This window comes from Paramisgurnus dabryanus, chromosome 18 (genome assembly GCF_030506205.2).
Source record: "Paramisgurnus dabryanus chromosome 18, PD_genome_1.1, whole genome shotgun sequence".
NCBI classification, from domain to species: domain Eukaryota; kingdom Metazoa; phylum Chordata; class Actinopteri; order Cypriniformes; family Cobitidae; genus Paramisgurnus; species Paramisgurnus dabryanus.
The window spans coordinates 5,269,556-5,284,777 of NC_133354.1; positions in this window are offsets into that span (position 1 = coordinate 5,269,556).

Sequence of the window (15,222 nt, forward strand, 5' to 3'; positions counted from 1 at the left end):
TGTTCCTCTGATTTTAGGGTTTAGATATGGTTAGGGTTGGGGTTTGGGGTGGGTTAAGGTTTTATTTACAAAAATGTTGTCCTTGGGTCAACACAATATGTTGCCTTGAGGACATCTCTCACTTGGCAAAATAGTTCGAGCGTGCTCGGCGCACAAACCTTTTTTCTCGTTGTTAAATTAGTAAAAGTGACATCGGACACGCCGTGTGCTTTAAACAATGCGCTTTGATCGTTAAAATAGGGCCCTAAATGTTTGTCATACATTTTTTTTCTTTTAATTGTTATATATTATAATAGTATTGTTGGCGTTAATGGAGCATAAATGACTGTTGGGTCATTTGATCACTGAAGTGCTGGTTGGAGTTTTCCATAAGATTCCTGGCAGGAATTTGACCAGGACATCAGAGCAGCTGTTGATGTGAGAGTCCTCTCTCATTTTCTCTTTCTTTCTCTCTCTCTCTCTCTGTGATTGTTAAGGGACCTGGGCATCAACACACTGCTGTCTCGGGACTGTTAACACTGTTAAGTCAGCTGCTTAAGCACAGTGTGTGTGTGTGTGCGCGTGCGTGCGCGTGCGTGCGTGCGTGCGTGTGTGTGTGTGTGTGTGTGTGTGTGTGTGTGTGTGTTTAATCACTGAATCAAGACATCACACACAACCCTTCGGCTTTTTCTATACACACAGGAAATCCCAGCACAACAAAACTGAATGTTAATAATTTGTAATGTTTATAATATTATCATTTTACAAGGAGGTGTGGGTCTTTTATTATGCATTGATTACACTTTTTTTTACATATGGCACCATGATGCATTTTTTATATGAATCCACTCATACTTGTAGTGATAAATACAGTTTGGACTAAGGCTGTCACCATGATTAAATAATCATCTCATTGTTAATGGTTTACCTCATGGCGATGATTTCAGATCACCGCAATGATTGCACATCTCTCTAAAAACACAAGGGGGAGCTGCAGCCCCTATATTAATGAGATTGCATCAGATGGCGCTCCTTAACTGACAGTGTAATGCAATATATTGCATTTTAGTTTTTTGAAAGATATATTAATTAAATAATTGCTTTAAAATACGTTTTATGTGTATAAATATTTACTGCAAAGTTAACCTTGCAAAAGATTTAATTTAAGTAATTATCACAACGTGTGGAAATTATTTCATGAACAAAAAAAATATGAGAATTAAATGTCAAAGCAATAAAACAGATAAATTAATCTTTATAATCACCAAAGCCCTAAACACGCAATTAATCATCACAATTTATTAGACAATTAACCATCAGCCAAATTTCAGAATCGTGACAGCCCTAGTTTGGACTGGAACATGTGAGGAGTTATGGGATTATTGTCTGGAAAATGGGTTTATTATTAAAAGTCCACAAAATATTTTGGAATTATTTTGCAAATTGACTCTGTATGACTTTAATAGTTTCAAAAGTAAAGTATTGTGAAAGTTTTAGGTGGATGCAGATAGGAGAAAGACTGATGAGACAGAGAGTGACGATTTCTTTTCAGAATGAATGTGAAACATGTATGTTGGTTATATAATATTGGGGTTTTAAATATTTTTAATATAATTTAATTAGATTTTACATTGTCACATCTTATATCGTAATGACATAAAGTTATCACATTATTCTTTTCCAGAAACACTTTGCTTTCTCTCACCATTGTGTGTGTGTGAAGTCATTTTTAAAATGTAAGTTATTAATATGAACTTGTTGTTGTAGATTTGTTATTTTCCTTAACTATTAATGTCTTCAAGCATCTCACACACAGTGCGCTCTGGAGAGACTTTTTGACTTGTGACAGGTGTTGATAAGTGACATCATGTCACAGTTTGAGAAATGTAGGGGATTTAAAAGTAAAAAAGATCTTCTGTTTTTATTCTCTAACACTTCATCATTTCCTGCTTTGGGTTTATTTCCTGTTTATTGTGGGTGTGAAGAAAGACATTCGGTGACAGTGTGTGTTTGACTTTAATCATTTGTTTCCAATGGGATATAAGTAATGTGTGTGTACATGAGTGTCTTTGTGAGGATGTGGTCTCTGTGTTTGTAAAGCCCTTTTCTCACAGAAATTATGGAAAATGCGCCCAGGATTTGTCTGGGATTGTTTGATCTTTGGTTTATTCACAATTGCAATGATTTTCTGGAATCTGTGCGTGCATTCACACACATGCCGTAAAGATCCCGTAAAGACACGTGACGTATTTAAAGTCCTGCAGTTGGTAGGTTTTTCCACAGTGTCCAAGGTTTGCTAATTACGTGTTTATGTTCAAACAGAAGCTAATTTTATGTAATTTTTCTGGGACCAAAGTGCTGTGTGAATGCGGTTTAACATTGTTTTCCAGACAGTAAATGCTCATTAGTATTGAAAATGATATATGGAGATCTTCAATCAGTTGGCCAGATGCTTGCTTCTCTCTTTACATGGAGAATCTCCACCCATAAAACATCACAGGTACAAAAGCACAGACTGCAGTGTGACATCAAGAATTCAACTGAATCTTACTCCGATAGTAGATCCCAAATTTATGCCAAATTTTATCTACACACCAGTATTTACATTTACGTTTATGTATTTGTCAGACGCTTTCATCCAAAGTGACTGATGGGCCGTACAAACCAAAAGCGAATTCACTGATTTTTGAATTTTAAAAATATATAGCATAGAAGAAAACGCCTTTTGTGTGTCATGGCAAACAAACTAATGACAAAAAGGTTTAATGATTACAGAAATTTTATTCATTGCAAGGTTTTAAAGTGTAGTATTTTTTAATATAATGTAATTCTTGAAAGTCATGAAAGTCATGAACATTTTATATTAAACAGTCTTAAATCAGAAAATACAACTGAAAACATGTCATTAACATGAGTAAGAAATGCCAATGCCTGCGATTTTATTATTTATGAATAAGAATATGTACAAATCTGTACTTTTTTAAAGCTGTTTATACGCAAATAATTAACATATTAGTCCTGTCAATACGTCTATATTATACATTTTGGTGTGTATGAAAATATAAGTTAATGTTCGTGTGGTACAACTGTATAATTAATTAGTATAATTAATTGCACTTATTATTCCAAACTTTATGTTAAAATACACACATATTATGTTGATTTTTCATAAGATCACGTTGACGTGTTGTGTGTACAGGGGCGCTGTAAAGGGGGGGTAAACAATGACGATTCTCGGGGCCCACGAGTAAGAGGGGGCCCAGAAAAGCCCCCCAAATTGTGGTGCTAAAAAAATATTTAATAGTAAAAATTATTAACTTTAAATTATTCTATTTGCTGTTTCCTGGCATCAAAAAAAATTATTTGTTTAGGAAACACAAACGTCCGTGGGCCCCTTTCCCCCCTCTCAATTATCATAAAATGGTTTAGTCCGCCCAAATTGTATAATCCAGGCAACACAGCTTGACTTCACTTATAGCGCCGGCAGAATATCAACTTGGCAAAACTCAATTTAAACAGCGCAAAATGACTGCCTGTGGACGTTATAGATAGAAATGATTATATTTCTGTTTTTATTCACACAATAAATATTTAAACTAGTTTTAATGAAAATGCATGTATTTTTAGGAAAAGTCAGGGAGCAGCAAGGCTTTATGATTTATTTAGACAAAGTTATTGACTATGCAAATTTCAAAACGGTCAAAATGACGCCCTGTTCGTTCTAGTGTTAAAGATAATTACCACACTGTAAAAAAATGATTTTCAAGAAAAAATTTCTTAGTAGTTTTGTCTTGTTTTCAGTAAAAATATCTAACATTTCTTAAATAAAGATGCTTTTTCATGATGAGCAAAACGACCCAAGAAAATTTATCTAGTTTTTAGACCAAAAATATTAAATTTAAGCGATTTTGTGCATAAAACAAACAAAAAAATCTGCCAATGGGGTAAGCAAAAATTTTTTTTCTTAAACACTAAATTCAAGAAAAATTCAAGAAACATTTGCTTACCCTATTGGCAGATTTTTTTTTGCTTGTTTTATGCACAAAATCCCTTAAATGTAATATTTTTGGTCTAAAAACTAGACTTATTTTCTTGGGTCGTTTTGCTCAAGAAAAACCATCTTAATTTAAGAATGTTTTGATATTTTACTGAAAACAAGAAAAAAATACTAATTTTTTTTCTTGAAAATATTTTTTTGCAATGCATAAGTTTAAATGTTACGGTTAAAATGACTGCTGGTGGCCGTTCTAGTGTTAAAAGTGCATGATAAGGGAAATCAATTTTCTCCCCATGTTAGGTCAAGAAAACGTTCGAAAAAATAACAATACACAGTTTTAGTTAAACGTTCAACACTGCAAAAATTGACTTTCTTATTTAGTATTTTTGTCTTGTTTTCAGTAGAAATATCTAAAAATTCTTAAATTAAGATGTTTTTTCTTGATGAGCAAATTGACCTAAGTAAATGAGTCTAGTTTTAAGACAAATTAATATACAATTTAAGTTAAATTGTCCTCAAAACAAGCAAAATGATCTGCAAATGGGGTGAAAAAAATGGTGAAATAAGATTTATTTTTTCTCAAACACTTAATTCAAGTAAAATTTTCTCACCCCATTGGTAGTCAAAATACCATAAAAGCGCATGATTTTATGTAAATTAATATGAAAAAAGTCTCAGCTGTGTTGGGGGCCCTGTCAAGATTCTTTTCATGGGGCCCAAAATCCTTAGCAGCGCCCCTGTGTGTGTATAACCACAATTATCGTGTTTGTCTTCTCGGGTTGCCATAGTTTTTACATTCGGAAACTGAGGATAGCGTGAATATTAAAGTCGCCGTGAAACGGAAGTATCGATTGCCTAATTTTTCCCGTGGTGATGTATATCAGATTGAAACCGGTTTCTTCTCTTCGTTTTGGGGAGGGGAGGAGATTTCCGTTTTTGATTTAAGATTATGAGGGCAAATTAATTTTTTTTTTAAATAATGAAGCTCACAGATAAGTCATTTGTAAAAAAAATAAACACAATATTCCAAAACAAATTACAGTTTTTCATTTTAGTTTCATGGTGACTAAAAGGTTCCTTATAGGGCGACAATTACAAGGGATGAACCATTATTTAAAACAAGAATTTTTGGGGAATAATGTAAGTACAAAACTGCATTAAATACATCACACGCAAGTGGTTTTTGGATATTTTATTACAAAGTTCTTACATATTGTGGCTTTAATGTATTGTAAGAAAAATTACATGTAGAGATTATGATTGACGGTTGCTGTTTATGGTGCTGTTGTTACTGCCAATGTGCTGAATCTCTGTCAGTGTGATATTTGTGGTAACATAAGAAATCTGATGTCGAATTGTCTCTCCATGGTTTGTAGTTGCGTTCATCTCTGGAAGCGCTGCAGTTAAATTTAAGTGCGGCTACAGTAACTGAGAAAAAAATCTGCTTCTCCATAAACCATTGATGTATCAGCTTTGATCCAAAAGACTTGGATCATTTTTGTTTTGGAACACATTCAGCGCAAGCTGATCCAGGATCTAAGGCGACGTCTCACAGGTTACGCTTTCAAAGCTCTGGAGTTATGATTGAAAAATCTCGGATGATACTTTTAAAGCTTTGTAGGGAACAAAAATAGATATATTTGATACAATTGTTAGGGGATATGCGAGGTCTCTGTTTAAGAGTTTTAAATATTTTTAAAATAATTTTTCAGTTAGATAAGCACAGATCTCAGAACTGTCACATCCATAAAAAAAGTCTTTCTCATAGATGCGCACACAAAAATGAAAATAAAGATTTTTCTGTTCTTTGAAAAGTCCATTCTCTATTTGTTGGGTATTACTGATTCTAGTTTTTGCATTTTAATTCACAGAATTCCTCAAAGTATGTCAGCTCCTAAAAACTTTCCGTAACACATATTTCCCTAATTTAACTCTTTCCATGCCATTGAGAAGAACAGACCCTTTCTAATGTCAATTAAGAGAAAACATTTGCATGAAAAAAACGTGTTCCTGTTTTTATGTTAATCTGTAATACCGCGATTATCCACTAGATGGCGGACTTATATAAAAAACGGAAGCAAAACATAATTTATTAATTTTACACTCCATGTATGTTTTGATAATCTGATCTCTAACAAAATTCCTTTACAAAAATGCAACTATTTTAGCTCTTTGCTAAAAAATAAAAAAAACATATTTAAGAGTTTATAAGCAGAGACAAAAAAAATGAATGAAACGACTTTTCCCTGTTTTGTTTGTTTGTTTGAAAGCAAAGGGTCTGTTTTTTCATTTGATATATTTGTATGTTTATATATTTTAAAAGAAAATTTTCCTGGAAGGCATTTTGTGAAACTTGAAAAAAAGGTGGCAACTTAAAAAAAAAGGCTGGCGGGAATGAGTTAAAACAGAAAACACATGCATAGACTGATATTTTTCTGATGTCTGGACTCATTAAAGATTTATAAAAATAAAATAAACAGATGATTCAAAATAGGTAACAAAAACATTCCCTTATAAATTATATTTTTATTTTTGACTGAAAATGTCGCATTTATATTTCTGGAATTATTTTAATAATACAGTACATTCACATTGCACAACACGATTAAGCCATAAATGACATCTGGCCTACATTGCTTAAAGCACTTGGCGTTCATATTTGTGGACCGTTGTATACAGTGGTATTTTTCTTTATTACTATTATCACTAATGCCGCTATCATGATCTCTCTCTCTCTTTCAAAATCTGGGAACAGTTTCAAACAGTTGCCTCATGTCTGAATAACTGCGCCAGAAACCCTGTCCTTAAATAATCTCTCTTTCTCTGAAACACACACACATGCTGTGTTTCTTTTATCTTTCACCCGTCTTCCTCTCTATCATTTCATCTTTTTCTTCTGTCACTCTTTCTGTAGTTTAATGATCTCACTCTCTGTATGGTTTAGATTTCCTCTGGTTGGAAACACACACACACCTCATTAGCTTTGGGACTGAGCTGCTGTTAATTAAATAAATTCAGAGTTGTGTGTGCGTGCGTGTTTGTGTAGAGGATTGTGTAATGTAGAGGGCGTCCCTGCCTGCACAGAGAAGTAAGTGATCACACACACACACACACATGCGTGGTCTTCGCCTGCGGTTGCAGCTTGATAATTAGCGCAGGAGGAGAAATATTTCACATTTGTTGGCAAACACACACATGCGGTTTCGTAAAGGCCTCTAAATTGGCCTGGATCAAACATAGCAGTTATTTTAGAAACACTTTTTGGTAAAAACATACAACAAAGCATTCTGTGTACAAACACACACGCACACAAATGGGAGGTGACGGGTTTGTACAGAAACAGTGTCATCATCATCACTGATGTATACACACAAACACACACATAAAGGTTGCCAATAGGTTGTGTGTTAGGTGTGCATGAATACAGTTACTTGAATCTCCTCGCAGTCTTCAACCTAATGCCACTTTCACATTACAAGTGAGAAGTGTTGGGGAAAGTTACTTTTAAAAGTAATGCATTACAATATTTAAAGGTGCAGTGTGTACATTTTAGCAGCATCTAGTGGTGAGATTGCGAATTGCAACCAACGGCTCAGCTCACCCCTCGCTTTTGAAATGCATAGAGAAGCTACAGTAGCCGCCTTCGGAAAAACATGTCATCGTCTCAGACAAAAATGTGTGTCTGTTAAGGGCTTCTGTAGAAAAGTGGTGGAACAAAATGGTGACTTCCACGTGATGGGACCCTTGTGCATGTAGATGAAAACATCTCATTCTAAGGTAATGAAAACATAACGATTCATTATAACATACACCACAATATACACCCATGATAATGTAGTTTTGTATATTATATTGCATTTCTGTCAAGAGATCCTTCTAAAAATTACACACTGCACCTTTAAGTTACTCCCCAAAAAAGTAACTAATTGCATTACTTAGTGTCCCGATATGGCACTGACATCTTAGGTCTTGAATCTGCGCAGTATTGATTTCGGGACCAGTCCTGCGCGGTAGTGAAGCAGGAAGTAAAGCCGTGAAATCAAGGCCCTGCCCTTGCAGAATGTGCGTATCACAGTTGTCAATCATGACGTCACACTACCATTTTTATAGCATTGAACTTAAACAAACTTATTTTAAAAACAAACACTTGAATTAACATCAGCGTGATAAAAACTACAGTAAATGACAGAAACCAGCTTCGGAAAAACAATAATTGAAGTGTAATTAAATTGTTTAGTTGGTCTCAAGTCCCATTGAAGACATAGGGGAGGCAGGTTTATGACCTATACTAGGACCAGTCACTTGGGGCCTATCGAAACCTTTTGGCTTCACTTTTCAGGGCTTGTGCGGCACGCTTGGGTCTGATGCATTCGCATGCGTATGAATGAAAGTCAGTGGAGTGAAAAGTGGAGTGTGACAGCCCCTTTACTCATTTGTTTATTATTGTAAGTATAGGACAACAAGAATTAGTAACAACCTCATTGAAGGAGACTTGCAATGCACAGCGACAAAGTTGCTGTTAGTGTGCACGCAGCATTATCAGGTAACACCTGTGACCTAATTTTGGTATTTATTTGATATTTTGTTGTTTTTTATCATTCCTGATGTTTGGGTCCTAAGATCATTAGATTGTGTTTACAAGAAACAGTTTCTTATTTTTTTTAATTAATTCGTAGGCCCAGTTTCACAGACAAGGCTTAGATTAAGCCAGGATTAGGCTTTCAGGACATTTAAGTAGCATTTTTAAAAATGTGAATTTTCAAATAAACATGACTGGTCTGTGTCTTGATATAATTTAAGATGTTAGGGCAAACCGTTTTCAGTTAAAGGGATAGTTTACCCAAAAAAGAAAATTCTGTTATAATTTTCTCATCCTCATGTTGTTTTAAACCTGTATGATTTTTTTTCTGAAGAACACAAAAGAAGATATTTAAATAAATGATGGTAAGCACACAGCTGATTGTAACCATTGAATTCCATAGTTTTTTTTCTACTATGGAAGTCAATGGTTACCATAAGCTGTGTGCTTACCATCATTTATTTAAATATCTTCTTTTGTGTTCATTAGAAAAAAGAAATCCATACAGGTTTAGAACAACATGAGGATGAGTAAATGATGGCAGAATTTTCATTTTAAAGTGAACTTTCCCTTTAAGAGACCTCAAGCATGCATTTTAGTCTGGGACTGGAGTTAAACCTTGTCTGCGAAACCAGGCCTTAATCTTCCAACCAACCTGATCTCACGAATTTCCGTGGGATAGTCACTGAATTTTTTGCTCATTTTTTCATGGCATTCTCACGGATCTACGCATTTTTCCGTGGCCCTACCACGGACTTTCTTTTCCGTGGCATTCTCATGGATTGGTTACTCATCTGTTTTGTCCTATTTTCTTACCATTGTCGCTTCGGTTTAGGGTTAGATTTACATAAAATGATCAGGTGACAATATTTTAAAATTTAGAAAATATAAAAGAATAAATCAGAAAAAATAGTATAAACCAATACTTAAAGTGACAACCTAATGCAAACACCAAATCCAACCCTAAACCAAAGCGACAATGGTTTGAAAATAGGAAAAGCAGTTGAGTAACCAATACGTGAGAATGCCACGGAAAAGAAAGTCCTTATCATGTGCAGTTTATCATGGACATGTGAGAGCATACTGTAGTGTTTTTTTTTTTGGAAGTTCACAGGTTTGACAGTAAACACCTAAAGGAAGATCCTATCTCTCTCTTTCTCTCTCTCTCTTTCTCTCGCTCCTCTCTCTCACACACACACACACACATATAAATCACTCACACAGATAAAAAGAGATGCAAAGTGGCAACACTTGCATCAAAAAATCTGTCAGATCTCTCTGTGTTTGTGTTTCGGTGACACACTGTGATATTCAAGGTCATCTCGATAGGCCTGCTGGGAATTCCCTCCATTTGTATGTGTGTGTGTCCTTGTAAAGACTGGTCCGGGCGTGGGCATGTCAGGATGTTTCTGATCTGAGAGGACGTCGGGCGATGCCTGTGCCCATGAGTGTCGAAAGACATCACCTGAGCTTCGGGTACACTGAACATGAGACATGATAATGAGATGGTGATGATGTCAGGGTGTCTGTTGAGTTTATTCAGCTGCCATAACACATGTGAAGGACACGCTATAACTTCAATGACAGCTAAAAGTTGCTCTGAAACACACTTCATGCTCAGGCCATGTCCCACATGCCGTAAGGAAAACAAACATATTTATTAAATAGATTAGGCTAAAGTCTCAAATCTAATGATGAGATTTAGAGTATCAAAGTTTGATTTCACATTCATTTAAATCTTTGACATAACTTTACTCAGTCAATATTAAATATACCAAGAGCATTTTAGGAATTTGAGCATCTTAAATGCTTTGAAACAAAAACATTATCCTGATGTGACCCACCGTACACACACAGGTCACATCTGCTGTCCCTATTAAATGCTATCCAAAGCTTTAAAAGCACTTGGGATGAATGTGTGTGTGTTTGTCATCAGTTAGAGATTATGGATTTGGACAGAGATTATGCACCGCTGGAATAATCTGACCCTGATGCAGTAGCGTGGTCATGTGATCAGATGATGACCGGACACATGGTGTGTGTTTGGAAACATGTGTGTAGTATGCAATGTATTCTTCAATTATCGCATGACATTCATCTTCACTGTTGCTTTGAATGAATATATAAAAGTAACATGGCATGCTTCAGTATACAAATATTTTTGGCTATATGCAGTGTTTGCATTAAAATGGCTCTGCACATTTTTAAAGGAAGTGTATAAAGCACTGTACACAATGCAATAGAGTCAGCTTGACCTTACATTGCCAGTGTGATTGGACTGCAAATAATCAATAGAAAATAATAGGAGTTTGGTCAATCTGTTTAAACTTCTAGACCACAGTGACATATAGTTTCTTATAGTTTACTGTACTAACTTTTAAATGATTTAAATGACTTGTCCTAGAGTTTCTCAGTCAAGTGCTTGTGTGCCAAACCTTACATGCATTTATCATAAGAAACATGAACAATTCTTTATTTGAAGACTTTCAATTTAATTTCTGTTGAATGACAGTAAATATCACCATTTAATTACAGCAAAACATGTATTTTTATGGAAGCAGTGGTTACCACAATAAAATATTTCTAAGGGAAATTAGAATAACAGAAAGAAGCGCCCTCTTGTGGATGTTATATCTTAAACAACAAAAAATTATTTTCATTCATATATATAAGTTGAGCAATATGAAAACTAAACACAGTGCTGTATAGTTGACTTTATTGAGTGGTTCAATATCAGAGAGAGAGACCAAGATGATGACTTTTATTTTTGTTTCTCTTGATAGATATATATACAGCTAAAGCTTATCTCTGTCAATAACAGCATTGATAAATCAAACACAGATTTGTCTTGTCTAGTCAGACATATTGATGGGACATTGACAGATGCCACACACACTCTCTATCTAAAGTCAGTGTGCATCTTTCTTCTCTCAGTGTTTAAGAGAATATGAGAAAATAATTACAAATATAAATATTGACTTTAATATCTAATATTGAGCTATGATATTAGTTTCTGTTATGTCAATAATGGTGCATCGGAGATCTTTTAAGAGAAACATCCGAGAATAAATGAATTAAATGAGATATAGCTGAGAACTCCTACACAAGTATAGACATAATAAATCTCTCGAGCTGTAAAAGAGCAACCTGTGAGCGATCACACTTTCATTTGGATATTTGTCTCTGCATGTTTTACCTGGAGAACAAGTGACCCAAATAAACATGTGTATGCTGGATGAGTTCATCTGAAGTAAAGAAAAAGAAGAAACCCTCAGAAGGCAAAATTTGGTCTGTCAGTGAAAATTTAATAGACGTCTAACCGTAGCTCAAAAATAAATGAAATGAATAAATAAATGCAACCAAACACCTTGTTGTCATGATACACGATGAAATAGCATACATTATATTATCATATTCAATTATTATATTATATATATCATATCACAAGTAAAAGGAAAAATGGCATGTAAAAAATTTAAGGGTATTTATTTGCTATGAAAGAGTTACTCATTGCCGGACTACATCTGGTCAACAGTTAGTTATCTGCTGGGAAGTGCCCAGCACTCATTTGATTGAGTAAACTCATTCCCTTAATTCAATTACGTAATGGGTCTCCAAAAACTTATATATTTTTAACTTCACTTAACTTGGTGGCCACATAGACTGAACTTAAATTGCTAAGTTAAATTGAATTGAAGTTCACCAAACTTGAAGTTTATACAATGCAGCTAAAAAATGTAATTCACTTGGTGAATAAAGTCGTAATATGACGAGAATAAAGTTGTAATATAACGAGAATAAAGTCATAATATAACGAGAATAAAGTCATAATATAACGAGAATAAAGTCGTAATAAAACGATAATAAAGTTGTAATATAATGAGAATGAAGTCGTAATATAACGAGAATGAAGTCGTAATATAACAAGAATAAGTTGTAATATAATGAAAATAAAGTCGTAATATAATGAGAATAAGGTCAAAATATAACGAGAATAAAGTTGAATAAAGTCGTAATATAACGAGAATGAAGTCGTAATATAACAAGAATAAAGTTGTAATATAATGAAAATAAAGTCGTAATATAACAAGAATAAAGTCGTTATATAATGATAATAAAGTCGTAATATAACGAGAATAAAGTCAAAATATAACAAGAATAAAGTTGAATAAAGTCGTAATATAACGAGAATTAATTCAAAATATTGCGAGATTAAAGTTGAACAAAGTTGTAATATACTGTAACGAGAATAAAGTCGTTATATAATGAGAATAAAGTCGTAATATAACGAGAATAAAGTCAAAATATAGCGAGAATAAAGTTGAATAAAGTTGTAATATAACGAGAATAAAGTCGTTATATAATGAGAATAAAGTCGTAATATAACGAGAATAAAGTCAAAATATAGCGAGAATAAAGTTGAATAAAGTTGTAATATAACGAGAATAAAGTCGTTATATAATGAGAATAAAGTCGTAATATAACGAGAATAAAGTCAAAATATAGCGAGAATAAAGTTGAATAAAGTTGTAATATAATGAGAATAAAGTCGTTATATAATGAGAATAAAGTCGTAATATAACAAGAATAATGTCAAAATATAATGAGAATAAAGTTGAATAAAGTCGTAATATAATGAGAATAAAGTTGTAATATAACAAGAATAAAGTCGTTATATAATGAGAATAAAGTCGTAATATAACGAGAATAAAGTCAAAATATAACGAGAATAAAGTTGAATAAAGTCGTAATATAATGAGAATAAAGTTGTAAGGTTTCGGGAATAAAGTCGTTATATAATGAGAATAAAGTCGTAATATAACGAGAATAAAGTCAAAATATAGCGAGAATAAAGTTGAAAAAAGTCTTAATATAAAGAGAATAAAGTCGTAATATAACAAGAATAAAGTCGTTATATAATGAGAATAAAGTCGTAATATAAGGTGAATAAAGTCAAAATATAGCTAGAATAAAGTTGAATAAAGTCATAATATAACGAGAATTAAGTCAAAATATAACGAGAATAAAGTTGAATAAAGCAGTTATATAATGAGAATAAAGTCGTAATATAACGAGAATAAAGTCAAAATATAACGAGAATAAAGTTGAATAAAGTCGTTATATAATGAGAATAAAGTCGTAATATAACGAGAATAAAGTCAAAATATAACGAGAATAAAGTTGAATAAAGTCGTTATATAATGAGAATAAAGTCGTAATATAACGAGAATAAAGTCAAAATATAACGAGAATAAAGTTGAATAAAGTCGTTATATAATGAGAATAAAGTCAAAATATAACGAGAATAAAGATGAATAAAGCCGTTATATAATGAGAATAAAGTCAAAATATAACGAGAATAAAGTTGAATAAAGCCGTTATATAATGAGAATAAAGTCGTAATATAACGAGAATAAAGTCAAAATATAACGAGAATAAAGTTGAATAAAGTCGTTATATAATGAGAATAAAGTCGTAATATAAGGTGAATAAAGTCAAAATATAGCGAGAATAAAGTTGAATAAAGTCGTAATATAATGAGAATGAAGTCAAAATATAACGAGAATAAAGTTGAATAAAGCAGTTATATAATGAAAATAAAGTCGTAATATAACGAGAATAAAGTCAAAATATAACGAGAATAAAGTTGAATAAAGTCGTAATATAACGAGAATAAAGTCAAAATATAACAAGAATAAAGTTGAATAAAGTCGTTATATAATGAGAATAAAGTCGTAATATAACGAGTATAAAGTCAAAATATAACGAGAATAAAGTTGAATAAAGGTGTAATATAATGAGAATAAAGTTGTAAGGTTTCGGGAATAAAGTCGTAATACTTTGATAATAATGTCATATTTTTACTAATGTGTTTGAGTGATGTGAACAAGCAGAGCTGCAAAGCGGATACCAAATGACATACCTGTCTTATTAATAAAACAATATGAGAGAGATTAGGGCCAAGCTAAAATAAAAAAGCATCTAGTGGTGGGCGGATCGATTCTAAAGTTTTGATACTTCCGATAGAGGTTGTATCAAAAGACATTATGCTTTTAAATCGTGCTTCCTTACATTTCTTCGGATCCCCAATGAATGTGTAAAATCCTGAATTGGATAATAGGTGTTCAAAAATAGTTCAGTTAAGGATCCAAAATGCTAAATTTTAGTCACGCTTGACTTTATGCAGAACAGACAAAATGTTAAATGCTCTCTGATTTGTAAGTCACTTTGGATGCATTTGCTAAATGGACAAATCCAAATGAATCAGATTTTACTTGCGTTAATGCAGATATCTTTAATTAAGGACACAAATACAGATTTAGAATTTAAAAAATGAGGTAGTGAGCAAGTATACACAAACATTTGTGTTAAAAATGGTCTCTTCAGCTTTTCATGGTTCACAGCGGTAACCTTATAATAATGATTTATAAGTTGAGCTGTTGCATTAATTTCACAAAAAATGTATTACATTGTTTGACTTTGGCCCACATCAAGATAATTCTAAGAATTATTTTCAATGCAGCGTTGGGCCAAAAATGTAACAAACCTGAGTTGTACTTAAACCTGTGTTGGGTTGGTTTAACCAGTTGGGGCAAATACAAACATTTTTATAAGTTAATTTAACCCAACACCTGGGTTTATCCCTTTTTGACTCAATAGCTGGGTT